Source organism: Bubalus bubalis, chromosome 4 (assembly GCF_019923935.1).
Source record: "Bubalus bubalis isolate 160015118507 breed Murrah chromosome 4, NDDB_SH_1, whole genome shotgun sequence".
Classification (NCBI taxonomy): Eukaryota; Metazoa; Chordata; class Mammalia; order Artiodactyla; family Bovidae; genus Bubalus; species Bubalus bubalis.
Window position 1 is genome coordinate 17364926 of NC_059160.1, and position 16137 is coordinate 17381062.

Below are 16137 nucleotides of genomic sequence, written 5' to 3' on the forward strand. Positions count from 1 at the left end.
GTTAAGTCCTGATGTGCATCTCACCTGAACAGACAACCTGAGCAGCTCCACTGTGGTGACAAGTGCCCCCTGGACAGGGCACTTTGGGGCAGGACCAGAGCTCAGGCTCCTCCCCCTCTCACCTGTACGCTTCAGCCCAGACCTGGTGATCTGACTCTCTGAATGGCACATGTCCCAGGACAGACACAGCCTTACCACATCCCAGCTCTGCACAGATAACCTGGGCAGTGAGGAGTGTGAAGTTTCCATCAGACACTAGGGTCCAGGCTTCTCCAGAATGCACTTCTACTCACCTTAAGCAGGGTCATCCCCTCAAGCCAGACGCACAAAACCTAACAGAAACAAAGAACAATAAACACAGTGAGTGTTCATGAACCTGGCTTGACAATTGGAAACAACATTCACAGGCATGAGATGGAGTGAAAGCTTTTCTTTCCAACAGTGGAATAAGAGGGGACAAGAAGAGAGAATTTGACTGTCATTGTCAAACTGCATTTTCATGAGCAAGTTTCTGAAGAGATATCCAGAAGGACTGAAGGATCAGTTCGGAATGGCTGAATCCCGAGAATATATATTGGTTAGGATTGTTAATTCCTATCTGGGGCATGGAAACTACAGTGCCCAAAGAAACCACACAGTGGTAGACATTCAAACGTGGGTGCAGAGCTGAAGTGAGAGTGAAAAAGGTCCATGGGGTTCAAGAGCTTACAGGCCTAAGAGCCAGAGAAGTTTAGAAGTTTAGAGGACCATCCTGAGATTTCTGGGGCTAAAATTCTGGCCAGTTTTCTCTCAGAGCCAATATTCAAGTCACTGAGGACAGGGAATATCACACGGGCTGGATCTGAGTGCAGGTATTATAATCTAATTGTGAAAGAAGTTGTCCACAGGTAAGTTTAGAAATGACAAAAGCTCAGAGAGTCATAGGAGAGGGATGGAATGGTCCTAGCCATATTTCTTAAAAACCTAGGATTTATCAAGACACCTAGAAGAAAGTGAGGTCTCAGTGGGATTATGCAGGACATTTGAGTTAGTTGATTACTTCATACTAGACATGAGATTCTCAGCAAATGTGAAAGAGTAATGATAATTTAATGTATTCTAACCTTATCTATATGCTAACTGCATATGCCTTTCCTATTTGGATTTCTGAGATTAGAAGCCAGCAAGCTATAAAAAAGGAGAATGAGAGGAAGAGAGCAGACAGCAAACAACCCAATATACTTTCAGTTCAGTTCAGTTCAGTTCAGCTGCTGAGTCGTGTCCGACTCTTTGTGACCCCATGAATCGCAGCATGTCAGGTCTCCCTGTCCATCACCAACTCCCAGAGTTCACCCAAACTCAAGTACATCGAGTCGATGATGCCATCCAGCCATCTCATCCTCTGTTGTTCTCTTCTCCTCCTGCCCCCAATCCCTCCCAGCATCAGGGTCTTTTCCAATGAGTCATCAGGGTCTTTTCACATGAGGTGGCCTAAGTATTGGAGTTTCAGCCTCAGCATCAGTCCTTCCAATGAACATACAAGACTGGTCTGCTTTAGAATGGACTGGTTGGATCTCCTTGCAGTCCAAGGGACTCTCAAGAGTCTTCTCCAGCACCACAGTTCAAAAGCATCAATTTTTCAGCGCTCAGCTTTCTTCACAGTCCAACTCTCACATCCATACACGACCACTGGAAAAACCATAGGCTTGACTAGATGGACCTTTGTCAGCAAAGTAATATCTCTGCTTTTTAATATGCTTTCTAGGTTGGTTACTAGGTTGCTGTCTAGAAAGGTTACTTTCCTTCCAAGGAATTAGCGTCTTTTAATATATACTGTAGAGATTTCTAAATTCCAAAAGCCTCAATAGGAATGAAACATAAAACGATTTGGGGGAAAAAAGACTTGTTCAACAAGATTTTAACACTTTTTATCCCCTGTGCTCCTCCCATTTACCACATAACCCTGCTACCCTTTCTGATTTCTCCCAATGCAGAAAAGAAACAAGCTTAAGAGCTACAAATAGATGGAAAGGAGACTCCAAAAGGAAAGAACTTCTGTAGGGAGTGAGGTGGAGTGAGTGGCAGGTTAAACGGGGAGTGGACGGAGTATGAGAGAGACCAAAAAAGACTGATGATAATGATTTCATCCTTCAGAGACCATATTTTGGATAGAGAAAAGGTAATCCAATAGGAAAAAAACCCTGCACATCATAAAGAACAACTTTTTAAATAATTTTCCTGGTTTCTGAGTGTGCTCATAATTATTTATGTACATGGTGGAATTTGTTCTGGTGAAGGACTCTGCATACGTTTGTGAACTTTGAAGTCTCAAAAAGAATGATGTAACAGAATAAAAATCTACTATAGAGAGCAGGTGGAGAAGGCAATGGCAACCCACCCCAGTGTGCTTGCCTGGACAATCCCAGGGACGGCGGAGCCTGGTGGGCTGCCGTCTATGTGGTCGCACAGAGTCAGAGATGACTGAAGCGACATAGCAACAGCAGCAGCAGCATAGAGAGCAGGAGAGAACAGAAAAGGCACTGCAGAAATTAAAGAATTGAAGGATTAGCTTGACCACTCATACAAGAATGAATGATGAGAGAGAGGATGATCTGCTTGCCTTTTATTATTTATCCATTTCCATCTCCCCAGAGAGGCCCAGGTTAGGACCCCTAATCTATTCTGGCTGGGAGTTTGGTCACAGGCTACACATCCTAGATAAACCATTTTTATTTAACTGGTTGTTGTTGTTGTTGTTTTTGTTGTTGCTCAGCCACTCAGTCTTGTCTGACTCTTTGCTACCCCATGGACTGAAGAATGACAGGCTTCCTGTCCTTCACTATCTCCCTGAGTTTGCTCAAACTCATGTCCATTGAGTCGGTGATACCATCTAACTATCTCATCTTCTGTCATCCCCTTCTCCACCAGCCTCCAATCTTTCCCAGCATCAGGGTCTTTTCCAGTGAATCAGTTCTTTGTATCAGGTGGCCAGAGTATTGGAGCTTCAGCTTCAGCATCAGTCCTTTCAGGGAATATTCAGGGTTGATTTCATTTAGAACTGAGTGGTTTTATCTCCTTGCAGTGCAAGGGACTCTCAAGAGTCTTCTCCAACACTGCAGTTCAAAAGCATCAGTTTTTCAGTGTTCAGCCTTCTTTATGGTCCAACTCTCACATCCATACGTGACTATTGAAAAAACTATAGCGTTGACTAGATGGACCTTTGTCTCAAAGTAATGTCTCTGTTTTTTAATATACTGTCTAGGTTTGTCAGCTTTTCTTCCAAGAAGCAAGCATCTTTTAATTTCATGATTGCAGTCACTGTCCACAGTGATTTTGGAGCCCAAGAAAAAAAAGTCTGTCACAGTTTCCATTTTTTCCCCGTCTGTTTGCCATGAAGTGGTGGGACAGGATGCCATGATCTTAGTTTTCTGAATGCTGAGTTTCAAGTCAGCTTTTTCACTCTCCTCTTTCACTTTCATCAAGAGGCTCTTTAGTTCCTCTTCACTTTCTGCCATTTAGGGTGATGTAATCTGCATATCTGAGGTTGTTGATATTATATTAATTCCACGAGATTAAAAATTTAGAAAGACAAAGAGAGAAGTATTTCTTGTATTCTGTTTTATATACCCTGATAAAATTTACATATTCAAATATGTGCTGGATAATCAATAAATCTTAGGACATATTAAGATAGAGACTTCTGAGATATCTTATTTCTTTTTTATTTTCTACTTGATTTTAAAATTTACATAGAAGAATAAGTGTGTGAAAATTTCCAGAAAATTATTAAATAGAAGGCTGAATAGGAAAAGGAGTACATCAAGGCTGTATATTGTCACCCTGCTTATTTAACTTATATGCAGAGTACCTCACGAGAAACGCTGGGCTGGAAGAAGCACAAGCTGAACTCAAGATTGCCGGCAGAAATATCAACAACCTCAGATATGCAGATGACACCACGCATATAGCAGAGAGTGAAGAGGAACTAAAAAGCCTCTTGATGACAGTGAAAGAGCAGAGTGAAAAAGTTGGCTTAAAGCTCAACATTCAGAAAACTAAGATCATGGCATCTGGTCCCATCACTTCATGGGAAATAGATGGGGAAACAGTAGAAACAGTGTCAGACTTTATTCTGGGGGGCTCCAAAATCACTGCAGATGGTGATTGCGGCCATGAAATTAAAAGACACTTACCCCTTGGAAGGAAAGTTATGACCAACCTAGATAGCATATTCAAAAGCAGAGCCATTACTTTGCCAACAAAGGTTCATCTAGTCAAGGCTATGGTTTTTCCAGTAGTCGTGTATGGAGGTGAGAGAAGGACTATGAAGAAAGCTGAGCACCGAAGAATTGATGCTTTTGAACTGTGGTGTTGGAGAAGACACTTGAGAGTCCCTTGGACTGCAAGGAGATCCAACCAGTCCATTCTGAAGGAGATCAGCCCTGGGATTTCTTTGGAAGGAATGATGCTAAAGCTGAAACTCCGGTACCTTGGCCACCTCATGCAAAGAGTTGACTCACTGGAAAAGACTCTGATGCTGGGAGGGATTGGGGGCAGGAGGAAAAGGGGATGACAGAGGATGAGATGGCTGGATGGCATCACTGACTCTATGGATGTGATTCTGAGTGAACTCCGGAAGTTGGTGATGGACAGGGAGGCCTGGCGTGCTGCAATTCATGGGGTCGCAAAGAGTCGGACAGGACTGAGAAACTGAACTGAACTGAACTGATGTGAATGAGTAAAGATATTAAATACAATAAAGATATATCCTTGTCTGGTTACTTGCTGTGTAGACGTCTTGGGTCCTTAGGCACTCATAGCATTTTCCATACCATACCTGGACCTTCAGTGCTACTCAGAGAACCTCACAGTTGCCTTCATCAGTTCCCATTGCCATTCCCCTTCCTCCCAGCTTCTATAAAACCTGTTCCACCTTCTTCAAAAATTACATTTGTCCTCTTTCTCCAAATAAGCCCCCAAACACAAGTCTCTTATATCACTGAAATCATCAAATATAAACTACATAATCCCTTATCATAAAACACAGAAATTCATGTTTTATTACCTCCACCTTTGACTTGCCAGTGCATGGCTAAGTGTTCCCCCAAAGTTTGCATTTATACAGATGTCTTAAAGGAAAAATTGGGGAGAGAGACTTTTCTAGTAACAATGAAAGAATATATGACTCGGGGCATTTCATTCACAGTTCTCTAGTTCTACCATCAAAGAAATATGAACATTTACATTTAAATTTGCAAAGGAAACTTGAAATCTGCCACTAATCCTTAAGAATCTCTGATTTGTTAAATGATATCCCTTTAGGGATCACCTCTATATATGTAAATGATATCCTTCTATAGTAAGAGAAACCTCCACTCCTACTAGCTTAGTGTAAAATAATGTCTCACATTGTTTGTACAGAAACAACTCCACCCAGGAAAGTACATCCTCATTTTTGTCCCTCCTTCTCATAACCTCCCTGTGCAAAGAGAATGTGTATGTGGCAGTTAGCAAATGTTTCACTCTTACAAAAAGTGAATTATGAAAACAAATTATGAGGATTTATTTTAATTGGGAAAATGAATAAAGCTATTTTAGCGTCACTGGAAATGAAAAGAATAGCAGAGGCTTATAAGAGGAAAGTATATGACGCTCATCACTCATAGCCCCAGAGCACTCAAGGAGGATGGGTAGGCGTCTCAGTCCTCTTTAGCCCACCTGTCTCCCATTGGCCTGCTGATCAGACACCAGCTTTCTTGGAACTTCCCATTTTCTCAGCCTGTGGACAAAGAACTGACCATACCTGAGCAGATGACTCCTGCATCTTCTTGATGATCGCAGTTGTGTTGCTGCCATCCCCAGGTAGGGCACCTCCACACTTGGGACTCCTCTCCTCTGCAGTTCACTTCATCCAGCCAGATGGGCCCTGATCCCGTCCCGAAGGATGAAGAGACAGTGCCTTCTCCACAGCCCAGCTGCCTGCACACCACATGGGCATCGTCTAGGCCCCAGCCGTCATCACAGATGGTGCCCCAGGAGCCCTGGTCAAGGATCTCCACTCTCCCAGAGCAGCGACCACTTCCGTCCACCAGGTGGATCTGTCTGCTGTCTGAGGAGAGAGAAATGGGGCACCAGGGGTTGGGAAGGGTTTTCTGTCCTGTGGGACCCCCACTTCAGCAGTAGGGGACGCTGTCCTCTGAGGCTGCAGACCCTGCTGGTTCAGACACGGAGTCATTGCACTGGGGCAGCAGCTGGTCTGGTTTTTTATACCAGTGGCAAGAGAATAATAAGGTTGAAAAACAGGAAGAAAATAAAACAGGAAATATTAAGTTGAAAACACTCTAGTTAGTAGTCTGAGACAGAAGGTGATACAAGGTCCTATCAGAGTTAACATTCTGATCTGTAGAGTTCTGCACAGCATCAGAGAAAGATTTACAGGAAATGTGAGTCTCTCTACCCAGAGCAGTTAAATGAGTTCAGAGTCACAGGAATGAGCTGGCATTTGGATGGATTCCTTTCAAAGCACACACATTTTGATGCCGTTGACCTAAGAGTTAAAGGGGTTGATTAAAGGGAGTGGAGTCAGGAGCTGGCCTTATCAGATGCCTCAGATAGCAATCACGAATCCTCTACCATTAAAATCCTTCTCCTCCCTGTGTACGAGACAGCAAAAGAGACACTGATGTATAGAACAGTCTTATGGACTCTGTTGGAGAGGGTGAGGGTTGGAAGATTTGGGAGAATGTCATTGAAACATGTATAATATCATGTATGAAATGAGTTGCCAGTCCAGGTTCAATGCACGATACTGGATGCTTGGGGCTAGTGCACTGGGACGACCCAGAGGGATGGTATGGGGAGGGGGGAGGGAGGAGGGTTCAGGATGGGGAACACATGTATACCTGTAGTGGATTCATTTTGATATTTGGCAAAATTAATACAATTTTGTAAAGTTTAAAAATAAAATTTAAATTAGTGGGGAAAAAAAAAAAAAATCCTTCTCCTTGGTACAGTCATTCAGAACTGAAAAACAAATGGATTCAGTGATATCTTGGTTTACCCCAGAATATTTCATTTGTGGTTCTAAGCTTCAGACTTCAGATCTGGATACTTACTTTCAAAGAATGTGATCTCTTTGAGTAGACTGAAAAACTTTGCAGGAGGGATAATGTCAGGGAACATTGACACTAGCCAGATTCCACTGGGAATCATAGAATGTTGCTTCTTCTCCCCCCAAAAATATAATCCCTCCTTGGACTTTGTGTCAAGAATCTCTGTTATTCAAATTTTGGAGTTATGTGATCTTTAGGGGGAAATAGTGTGTATGTTTGCTTAGTCACTTCAGTCATGTTCAACTCTTTAAGACCCTATGAACTGTAGCCCACCAGGCTCCTCTGCCCATGGGATTCTCCAGGCAAGAATACTGGAGTGGGTTGCCATGCCCTCCCCCAGGGGACTTTCCTGACCCAGCGATCTAACCAGTGTCTCCTGCATTGCAGGTGGATTCTTTACAGCTGAGCCACCGGCAAAGTTCTTCTAGTTCTATAACTGAGCAGAAATAGGTCACATTCCTTCAAGCCCTTGAACAAATAACATAACAAGCTCACTGTTTTCTCCTCTCCTTTTATACATAAAAGTGATGTAAAGAAAGGTTAAAGAATGTCTATCAATGTTGCACTTTAAGTAAATGAGGAAGTAGAGAATTAAACCTAAAATTTTTCACTTCCATGGAGAATGGAGGAATTCACAGTAGGCCAATGTGTTTTGCTGGGTCTTGCTGAATACAACTTAAAAAGCTGAAAAATGTTTTTTAAGAAACAGGAAATGTTACTTTGCCAACAAATGTCTGTCTAGTCAAGGCTATGGTTTTTCCAGTGGTCATGTATGGATGTGACAGTTGGACTGTGAAGAAAGCTGAGCGCTGAAGAATTGATGCTTTTGAACTGTGGTGTTGGAGAAGACTCTTGAGAGTCCCTTGGACTGCACGGAGATCCAACCAGTCCATTCTAAAGGAGATCAGCTCTGGGTGTTCTTTGGAAGGAATGATGCTAAAGCTGAAACTCCAGTACTTTGGCCACCTCATGCGAAGAGTTGACTCATTGGAAAAGACTCTGATGCTGGGAGGGATTGGGGGCAGGAGGAGAAGGGCACGACAGAGGTTGAGATGGTAGATGGCATCACCGACTCGATGGACATGAGTCTGAGTGAACTCCGGGAGTTGGTGATGGACAGGGAGGCCTGGCGTGCTGCGATTCATGGGGTCACAAAGAGTCAGACACCACTGAGTGACTGAACTGAACTGAACTGAAATGTATTCAACATTTGTTGACACAACATGGACTAAATATGCTAAAATTCTAAAGAGTGGAGGTTATTTCAATGTTAGCCAAGGATCTATAGCTTCTTTTTCTCTGGAAATTTGCTGATTCATTGCATAATTTAATGATTCAGAATCTGGGCTCGGGCAAGCAGAGGAGTACTGTTGTGACAGGAAGCAGCATAATCTGGGGGCTACCTGGTGCTGGAGACAAAACTAGAGTCTTGAGAGCCTCTCTCACACAGCACGTTTTCTCCTCAAATATCTGCCCAGTATATAAGCTGTGAAGGACAAGAGGCTAAAGAACTATATAAAAAGACTTGGAAAGCAGAGTCTTTCTCATTCTCTTGGGTACTGAGTGACCAAAGAATCCAGGCTCTGAACTGAAATCTCTGAAAGCCCCTGTCAAAGGGACAGAAAAATCAGAGGTGGACTGAGTGCTACCAAAACTGCAACCCACACTTATTACAGCTCAGTTTTAGGTTATATTTAGATGTTTGAATGATATACACCCCTTCCCCCATCTGCCTAGAAAGTAAAGGGTAAATCCTTTCAGGTATTAGAAAATGTATCAGGAGTATCTTACTTTTTCATATATAATTTATAGCATTCAATAAAAAATGACATGACATTTGACAAGTTAGGATAACATGACAAATGACCAAAGTGTAAAAAAGAGATAAAGAGAATGCAGAGACACACATGATAGAAATACATAAGGATTTTAACTACGATCAATGTATTTAGGGGAAAGGAGAGAAGGGGAGAATATACAGGTAAAAAGATGAAAAAATTAACAAATAATCATAAACAAATAAAAATAGCAATGGAACCATTGCCAACCTAAAATAAAATACCTAGGTTTAAAGAGTGAATGAATAAGTCAAACAAATTTTAGATAGAACTTAGAATATAGTGATTTAGAGGAGTCCTAAAGATGAGAGATGAGAAGGAAAATAAAGAGTAGGAGAGGGAGAAGAGATACACAGACAGAGAGGCAGAAATACAGAAGTCATATTTGAGGATATAATAATAGAGCATTTTTTTAATATAAACAAAAAAGTATGAAAACCCCCACTCCTAGTAAAGCTGCTGAAAATCAAAAGGAAAAAGGAAAATCTGAAATAATAACAGATTTATTTAATACTAAAGGAAGGGAAAAAAAGGGAGAGAAAAAGGAACATAAAGCATGTGGATCAATTAAAAGCAAATGGCAGATACCAACACATCAATATCAGTAATTGCATTTACAGTGAATGGATTAAGATAAAACTGATGCAAATGTTACTTGCAAAGTGATCACCTTATATTATGAAAACAAAGAAAGGTTTAAAGTAAAATGCTGGAAAAAAATGTACTAACTATAAGAAAACTGGAGTAGCTTTATCGATGTCCCAGAAAGGAGACTTTAAGAAAAGATACACTAATTGACAGTAGTGCTGAGAGGGCATCAGAGGGCAGACAGACTGAAACCACAATCACAGAAACTAGCCAACCTTATCACATGGACCACAGCCTTGTCTAACTCAATGAAACTAAGCCATGCCATGTAGGGCTAACCAAGACAGATGGGTCATGATGGAGAGTTCTGACAAAATGTGGTCCATTGGAGAAGGGAATGACAAACCACTCTAGTATTCTTGCCTTGAAAAACCCCATGAACAGTATGAAAAGGCAAAAAGATAGGACACTGAAAGATGAACTCCCCGGGTCATTAGGTACCCAATATGTTACTGGAGATCAGTGGAGAAATAACTCCAGAAAGGATGAAGGTAGGGAGCCAAGGCAAAAACAATACCCATTTGTGGATGTGACTGGTGATAGAAGCAAGGTCCAATGGTGTAAAGAGCAATATTGCATAGGAACTGGAATGTTAGGTCCATAAATGCAGGGAAATTGGAAGTGGTCAAACAAGAGATGGCAAGCGTGAACGTTGACATTCTAGGAATCGGTGAACTAAAATGGACTGGAATAGATGAATTTAACGATTATATCTACTACTGTGGGCAGGAATCACTTAGAAGAAATGGAGTAACCATCATAGTAAACAAGAGTCTGAAATGCAGTATCTGGATGCAATCTCAAAAACAACAGAATGATCTCTCTGCTCGTTTCCAAGGCAAACCATTCAATTTCACGGTAATCCAAGTCTATGCCCCAACCAGTAATGCTGAAGAAGCTGAAGTTGAATGGTTCTATGAAGACCTACATGACTTTTTAGAACTAACACCTAAAAAGATATACTTTTCATTATAGGGGACTGGAATGCAAAAGTATGAAGTCAAGAAACACCTGGAGTAACAGGCAAATTTGACCTTGGGGTACAGAATGAAGCAGGGCAAAGGCTAATAGAGTTTTGATCATAGCAAACACCCTCTTCCAACAACACAAGAGAAGACTCTACACATGGACATCACCAGATGGCCAACACAAAAATCAGATAGATTATATTCTTCGCAGTCAAAGATGGAGAAGCTCTATACAGGCAGCAAAAACAAGACCAGGAGCTGACTGTGGCTCAGATCATGAACTCCTTATTGCCAAATTCAGACTTAAATTGAAGAAAGTGGGGAAAAACACTAGAACATTCAGGTTTGACCTAAATCAAATCCCTTATGACTATACAGTGGAAGTGAGAAATAGATTTAAGGGACTACATCTGATAGACAGAGTGCCTGATGAACTATGGATGGAGGTTCCTGACACTATACAGGAGACAGGAATCAAGACTATCCCCAAGAAAAAGAAATACAAAAAATCAAAATGGCTGTCTGAGGAGGCCTTACAAATAGCTGTGAAAAGAAGGGAAGCAAAAAGCAAAGGAGAAAAGGAAAGATATACCCATGTGAATGCAGAGTTCCAAAGAATAGCAAGGAGAGATAAGAAATCCTTCCTCGGCGATCAGTGCAAAGAAATAGAGGAAAACGACAGAATGGGAAAGACTAGAGATCTCTTCAAGAAAATTAGAGATAACAAGGGAACAATCTGAAAGAAAAGCAATGCCAAAGAATGCTCAAACTACCACACAATTGCACTCATCTCACACACTAGAAAAGTAATGCTCAAAATTCTCCAAGCCAGGCTTCAACAATACGTGAACCGTGAACTTCCAGATGTTCAAGCTGGTTTTAGAAAAGGCAGAGGAACCAGAGATCAAATTGCCAACATCCGCTGGTTCATCGAAAAAGCAAGAGAGTTCCAGGAAAACATCTATTTCTGCTTTATTGACTATGCCAAAGCCTTTGACTGTGTGGATCACAATAAACTGTGGAAAATTCTTCAAGAGATAGGAATACCTGACCACCTGACCTGCCTCTTGACAAACCTGTATGCAGGTCAGGAAGAAACTGTTAGAACTGGACATGGAACAACAGATTGGTTCCAAATAGGAAAAGGAGTACCTCAAGGCTGTATATTGTCATCCCACTTATTTAACTTATATACAGAGTACCTCATGAGAAATGCTGGGCTGGATGAAGCACAAGCTGGATCAAGATTATAACCTCAGATATGCAGACAACACCACCCTTATGACAGAAAGTGAAAAAGAACAAAAGAGCCTCTTGATGAAAGTGAAAGAGGAGAGTGAAAAAGTTGGCTTAAAGCTCAACATTCAGGAAACTAAGATCATAGCATCCGGTCCCATCACTTCATGGCAAATAGATATGGAAACAGTGGAAACAGTGGCTGACTGTATTTTGGGGGCTCCCAAATCACTGCAGATGGTGACTGCAGCCATGAAATTAAAAGACGCTTGCTCCTTGGAAGGAAAGTTATAACCAACGTAGACAGTATATTAAAAAGCAGAGACATTACTTTGCCAACAAAGGTCCATCTAGTCAGAAGCTACGGTTTTTCTAGTAGTCATGTGTGGATGTGAGAGTTGGACTGTAAAGAAAGCTGAGCACCAAAGAATTGATGCTTTTGAACTGTGGTGTTGGAGAAGACTCTTGAGAGTCCCTTGGACTGCAAGGAGAGCCAACCAGTCCATCCTAAAGGAGATCAGTCCTGAGTGTTCACTGGAAGGGCTGATGTTGAAGCTGAAACTCCAATATTTTGGCCACCTGATGTGAAGGGCTGACTCATTTCAAAAGACCCCACTGCTGAGAAAGATTGGGGGCAGAAGAAGAAGGGGATGACAGAGGATGAGATTGCTGGATGGCATCACTGACTCAATGGACATGAGTTTGGGTAAACTCTGGGAGTTAGTGATGGACAGGGCGGCCTGGTGTGCTGCTGTCCATGGGGTCACAAAGAGTTGGACATAACTGAGCAACTGAACTGAACACTAATTGAATTAAAGAGGGACTTTTCAAGATTATAATGAGATGCACCCTTAATAAAGGTATAGACATCAAAATTCAAGAAAGGTAACAGAACATAGCTTTGAAATATACTTGACAGAATGAAAAGAAGAAATAGGCAAAATCACACAAAATGGGGGACTTTTACTGTATCTTTTTCAATAGCATACAAACCAGACATACAAAAAACAAAGAATACAGTAGATGTACAAGAAAACAATCAGCACATTTAACTAAGTAACACATAGAGCAATGCACCCAACAATGCAAGAGTTCACATTATTGTAAATGCACTAGGAACATTTATCAAAAATGACCACATAATAGGACAAAATATTTCACTCTTTGAATTCATACAGAGTATTTACTCTGGCCACAGTGGAATAAAATTAAGAACTAAAAAGAAAATATTGTTAGCCATTCCTATTTTGGGAAATTCAGCAACACCCTTCCAAAAAACACCTGAGTCTGGGAATAAATTTAAAATTTACCAAATATTGTGAAATAATGATAATAAAAATACAGTAATAATGATAATAAACACAAAATAATGATATTATCATAAATTCCTGTGATGAAACTCAAGTAGTGCCTAAGGGACATTTATACCCTAGATTTAGAGAAGAGGAAAGACTGAAAGTGAAAAAAATGTAAGCTTCAATTAATAAACTAGGAGATGAGAAAGCCTAAAGAATATAGAATGTTGGGGTTAATTAAAAAAGGAACAATAATGAACAGAAAAGAAGGTAAGCATAAGATGGAAAACATAGGAAAAACCCTTTAAACATGGCTCCTTGAAAACTGATGAACACTGATCAATACCAATGAAGAGCAGAGAGTAAATGAAGTTAACAATACCAAGAATAAAAAGGGACATCACTACAAATCATACAGATTTTTTGGTCATATCTTTTGTGTTGTTTTTTGTTTGGTTTTGGCTGTGCTGTGGCTCGTGGGATCTTAGTTCCCAGGTCAGGGATTGAACCTTGACCCATAACAGTGAAAGTCCAGAGATTTAACCCCCGGATTGCATAGCTTTATTAATAAAATTTATACATTTCATGTGGATAAGTACACAGAAAGTGTCAATTTCTCCACAGCCTTGCAAACACTTAGGTGTCTTTAAAAAAAAAAAAAAAAAAGTCATTCTGACATGTGTGAGATGATATCTTTTTCTGGTTTTGATTTACATTTCCCTGATGATTGACAATGTCAAACATTTTTCATATACCCACTGGCCATTTGTATGTCTTCTTTAGAGAAATGTCTATTCAAGCCCATGGCCAATTTTTTGGGTGTGTTCTGATTATTTACTTCTAAAGTTCTTCCTGGTAAAGGACTGCTTAGTGATGCCCAACATCCAACCAAAAAATTATTAGAATTTCCAAAAGAGAGAAATGTAACCCATAACACATTTTTTAAAAACGATCATTTAAAGTAGGTTCAGAAATTACAGAAATGATTGAATTGGCTGAAGAGCTCCTTAAACCACTAATATCAATATGCTTAATGAACAATAAAAATAAACAGGGAGGAAAACTAGGAAAAATAAACAAATGAGACCTCTGAAACTGAAAAATGTAGTATTGGAATGAACAATCATCTGGATTAATTACACAAGAGACTAGACATTGCAGAATAAAAGAACTGGGAAGTAAACACAGCAGTAGAAAATATTTAAATTAAAACAAAAAGTAAAAAGGCAGAAAAATAAGAATGGAAACTCAATGGCATGTGGGATAACATCAAAATGTATAAAATATGTGTATTTGGAGATTCAGAATAAGGGATGTGCAGAAAAATATTAAGATAAGATAAATGACATTTTCTCAAAGTTATTGAAAACTGTAAACCCACTGATTCAAAAAGCTAAACAAATCCCGAACAAGATAAATGAAACCATTCTCAGAAAACTTGACAATGTAATTACCGAAATTCATTGGTAAACAAATAAACAAAAATATGTTAAAAGTAGCCAGGGAAGTTTGACACATTATATACAGGAAACAAAAGGATAAGTATTATTTACTGACTTTTGTTGAAGGCAATGAAAGACAGATGACAATGTAATACATATTTATAGTATTGGGATTGGGCATTTGTTACACTAAAATTGAATCAGCTATGAAAATACTTTTCAAAACTGAATGAAAATTAAAATGATTTCAGGTAAATGAGAGATGATAGAATTGGAGGCCACCAGACACACACTACACAAAACTGCCTCAGAAAGTTCTTCAAGCTAAAGGGAGATGACAGCAGATGAAAACATGGATCCTCTCAAAACTATAGAGACTGTGCTAAATGTTGATCCTCTATTAGAAGATTTAAGCAAAAATATTAGCAACAAACTATAAGATTCATAATAAATTTATAAATAGAATATATGACAATGATAGCACCAATGACAGGGACAGGAAAGTGGAAGAAAAGTATAGTGACTGACATTGCGTGTTGTGACATTATATCATTTCAAGGTAAAATGTAATTGAAGATTAATAATTCAACATTGGGCTTTCCCGGTGGTTCAGTGGTGAAGACTCCACCTGACAATGCAGGAGTTCAATCCGTGGTCTAGGAAAAGCCCACATACCACAGAGCCACTAAGCCTGTGCACCACAACTAGTGAGCCTGCACTCTAGAGCCCAGGGGCCACGACTACTGAAGCTTGTGCACCATAGAGCCTGTGCACTACAGCAAGAGAGGCCACTGCAGTGAGAAACTCATGCCTGCAACCAGAGAGTAGCCTCTGATCTCCACAACTAGAGAAAAGCCCATGCAGCAATGAAGACCCAGCCAGCAACAAATAAAAATTACTTAAATTTTTTAATTAAACATTATAATCACCTAAAAATCTGATACAATTAATAAACCAATACAGTATTTAAATTAAAATGATAAAATATACTCAAAGATTAAAATAAGAACAAAGATGTAACATATAGCAGTTGCTGCTGCTGCTACTGCTGCTAAGTCACTTCAGTCATGTCCGACTCTGTGAGACCCCATAGACAGCAGCCCACCAGGCTCCCCCGTCCCTGGAATTCTCAAGGCAAGAACACTGGAGTGGGTTGCCATTTCCTTCTCCAATGCATAAAAGTGAAAAGTGAAAGTGAATTTGCTCAGTCATGTCCGACTCTTAGCAGCCCCATGGACTGCAGCCTACCAGGCTCCTCTGTCCATGGGATTTTCCAGGCAAGAGTACTGAAGTGGGTTGCCATTGCCTTCTCTGACAAATAGCAGGCAAGTACACTTAAACCCAATTATGTCAATAATTACATTAAATAAATAACTTAAGTACTCCAAATAAAAAACAAGATTATCAGACCAGATAAAATAAGACAAAACAATATACTGTCTACAAACTTATATGTGTTTAAATATAAACACAGAAACATATTAGAGGTAAAAATTAAAACCATGCAAACACAATTCAGAGAAAATTCTATATAATATCTAAATTAATATCATACAAAGTCAGGCTATAAGACAAAGAATTCATTCAGAGAAAAAGAAACATTTTATGATAATAAAATC

At 40.0% G+C, this 16137-nt stretch overlaps 1 protein-coding gene and 1 pseudogene across 1 annotated transcript in view; one reads left to right on the top strand and one right to left on the bottom strand.

The window, feature by feature from the left end:
* Window positions 1–16137, top strand: part of LOC102402808 (antigen WC1.1) — a gene marked incomplete in the record, with an annotated part of 1152186 nt that overhangs the window by 520141 nt on the left and 615908 nt on the right.
* Window positions 1–16137, bottom strand: part of LOC123464550 — a 35525-nt pseudogene that overhangs the window by 10035 nt on the left and 9353 nt on the right.